Source organism: Physeter macrocephalus, chromosome 19 (assembly GCF_002837175.3).
Source record: "Physeter macrocephalus isolate SW-GA chromosome 19, ASM283717v5, whole genome shotgun sequence".
Taxonomy (NCBI): Eukaryota; Metazoa; Chordata; class Mammalia; order Artiodactyla; family Physeteridae; genus Physeter; species Physeter macrocephalus.
In genome coordinates this window covers 84,355,238-84,358,818 of record NC_041232.1, presented here as the reverse complement: position 1 = coordinate 84,358,818, position 3,581 = coordinate 84,355,238, and the positions used below count along the sequence as shown (strand labels likewise).

General features: G+C 33.7%; 1 protein-coding gene across 12 annotated transcripts in view; it reads right to left on the bottom strand.

The window, feature by feature from the left end:
- ZNF407 (zinc finger protein 407) overlaps positions 1 to 3,581 on the bottom strand; it is a 537,200-nt gene that overhangs the window by 485,080 nt on the left and 48,539 nt on the right. The window lies entirely within an intron of this gene.

Below are 3,581 nucleotides of genomic sequence, written 5' to 3'. Positions count from 1 at the left end.
GGCGGAGGAAGAGGGAGAGGTGAGGGGGAATTGTAGGGACACCCCCTTGCCTCCCCCTAGTGGTCAAGCAAGAAACAGCACTACAGACTCCCCAGCAGGCTGTGGACAGTATTCACAGAGCAAGGGCAGGACCGCTGCGGGGCGGTGGATGAGCAGTGATTCACACAATGCCGACCACAGGAAGCCAAGAGCCAAGTGCTCTGGAGGTGAACACTCTGGAGCCCAGCAGTTCTCGCTCAGCTGTACATTTGAACATATCCCACAGCAAACACCAATGAGGTAGGAGAGCCCATACATTAATACATTAATACCTGTATACAGCATCACAGCTGCAGGAGACCATGCTTAATAAGTAACTAGGTTTACCGCGTCAAATCTCATGCTCACAGCAGCTTTCCCTTTCACTCTCTGTCTCTCTTTTTTTTTTTTTTTTTTGCCTACAGTAGTGCAAATGGACAAATAGGAAATCACACAGAAATGTATTTATATTATGCTACTAATGTGTTTTTTAAGCAACAAATACAAGTCAGAAATAGTGGAATAAACTGGATTTTAAATCAATCCAATGCTCTTGTATGACTCACATACACTATACAAAATTCTGTTATAATCCTTTTTATAGAATTACACAAAAAAGACATGTTTTCAGAGATTACTCTCAATTTTACAGCTTTCACAGGCTTGAACTAATCAAGAAAAGTCGGCTTTTCACTGTGGATATTAACAATTCAGGAAATACAATGAATAAGCAAACAGGAAGTCTACACAGATACATAAAAAAAAGCTAGTTCAACACCTGAATAAAATTACTGTATATCAGGTAAAAGAAGAATGTACTACAAACTCAATTGTGAGGAAAATTATGTACTAAAATAGTACATTCAAAACAAGTATATCATTTATTTCAAACTTCAGCACACTAAAAAGCAATATAAAAATAACGACAGGTTTTATTAATAAAATTCAAGTTATTAACAATCTAAAAGAGTACATTAAATACATTTAGTGGCAGGATTTAAAAACCTGCCTCTGATTATATAAATATCAAAATACAGAAATAATATTCTTGGTAAATAATCTCCACATTACTCAACAACATTTCTCTCTTGAGCCACGAGTCTACCCAACTCTCTGCTTCCCTTTCTGAGGTTCATTAAGGTGCTACCGGGACTCATTACTGTCTATCTCTTGCCCTGTCCCTTAATCGCCCTCTAGGCACTACCCTTGTAATCAGTGAAATGTTCTGAGCTTGGCCAGGTGCTCCCAAGGGCATCTGATACATCTCCACGGTTTAGGAATCAAAGTATACAATCAATATGTCCAGGTTTGAAACACCAGAGGGGACAGGACTAATATTGTTTGCATGATTAAAATCTGTGTTCCTCGATCCTTTTGTAAACTTACATTACATGGTCTCAGGGCGGGGTCAAATATCTTTTGTCCTTTTAAGGTCTTTAACAAATAAGGATTGTTCATGTATGTGTGCAAATGTATGTAGGCACATGAACACTAACACACATCCATAAAAAATGAACCGCATACAAAAAAATCCCTCACATTTATATAAATGTTAAGTGTCTTGGAAAAATCCATTATTTTTATGTAAAGTAACCGAACTGAAGTTGTAAAATTTAAGTCCTTTTGAATCACAAACACTTATCTGAATATTCCAGCTATCCCTTAACAAAATGTGTGAATGAAATTTCTTTTAATTAGTTACTACTATGGCCCATTTCTTAATAGGCTCCTATTATAATGATAAATATATACATAAGCATCAATGAAAAAATACAAAAATAATTCATTTGTCTTCCAGGGAGAATGTAAAATTTATATATAAACTCTAAACGTGAAAAAAAAATTCTCCTAGAACCTTGGCATTATTTTTGTAATTTGTATAGCTGAGCAAAATGCTTATTAATGATAGAGTAAATAGTTGTAGCCCAGCCATATAAATTGGCAATTGACTAAAAAAAAAGGATCTAAAATTGCAATCACAGAGTATCACATGAAACCCATACTTTCATGTGTAAAATTAAAACAAAAAGCTAAACCTTGAACTGCTTGGTTCAACCAACCTGCAGGACATAAAATCACATTGATATTACGTATGTGCACGCACATGCACGGACACACACACACACACACAACTCAAAGAAAAACAAACATGCAGTGAAGGGAGATGCACGAATCAGGCAGTAGGCCTGAGGGGAGGGGAAAGCCCAGTCTTTTCCACATTTTTGTTGCACTTGAAACCCCCCCCACACAATAAATTCAGACTCATTTACTCAGATGTCGCAGTTCTATTTATGGATGAGGGTGAAAGGTCAATAATGATACTTATCATCTCCGTGATATGCTTACAAGCTATTTCTACAGCCTAGTGGACAGAGACATTTCCAATCGTAATGCAGATTTTAAGTACTTTATAAACTAATAAATATTTTTCTAAATAGTAAGCTTGTAGTTATATTATTTTAGCTTGATTAAATTATGTTTAAAATATTTAGGTACGGGTCCAGATTAACAAAAAACATATATTTTAAAAAATACGTACATATGTTTGTGTGTATTAATTTGAAATAATACTTAGTGAAAGCCAGTAATTAGACAATACAAGTGATAAATGACTCAAGTGCTTCAATTTAGAAGCTAAAATAAATTAAAAATAAAATGACTGAATTTAGGGAAGCAATAACTTACGGAATTTATAAGGATTCTTATAATAGTGTCATTTTTTACATAATTCAATAATTACTAGTATTCCTCACGTAATACAGAATTTTAAAAGTAAATAATTTGTGATTAAAGAAAATAAATAATGGCATTACTATACATTGCTCAAAGAGGAAAAAGTGAAAATACCACTTTTCAATCATTTTAAAAAGACGTTCTTTAAAAAAATAACAACACTAGATGACTAAGCACATGAAATAAGAAAAATGTACAGGGCAACTCATTTATAGTAATTCAACCTTCATCTTCTGATTTAGTTACTGTAAAAAATCTATTACAAGTTCCATTTGGTAGTGAACTGTAGCCATCTACTGGAAATGAAGAGTTAAAGCAAATGTTTAATATCATGTTTCTCTCTTAAGAAACCAGTATTCTTTGTACTTAATTTAGTGGACCAGAGAAATGAACAATCCTAGATGCAGTAAGGTAAAATTTAATTTCTTGTATCAGCCTCACAATCTCAAACCTGTAAAGATATATGATTTAGTAGTTTAATACGTTATTTTTAATATAACTTTCTATGTATAAATAGCTTTCTATCACTGAGAGATTTTCTGGGTCTATTAACCCACTTTCCCCAAGCCTTACATTCTTAAATCACATAGCTATGCAAATTCCAAAGTTTTAAGTGAAATTACCCAGCAAGTACCTTTAGTTACCAAATTATAAGCTGGATAAATAATCACAGCTTTTGTACTATATTTTACTCAGTTTGGCACTGAAAGAATTTTCAAAGAAATGAAAACAAAACAAACAAAAAAAACACAAAAACAAGGGCCAAAACGTGGCCTTTGTTTTTCTGTTAGAGAGAGGCCATTTAAAATACTAATTCTGTCTGAACACCA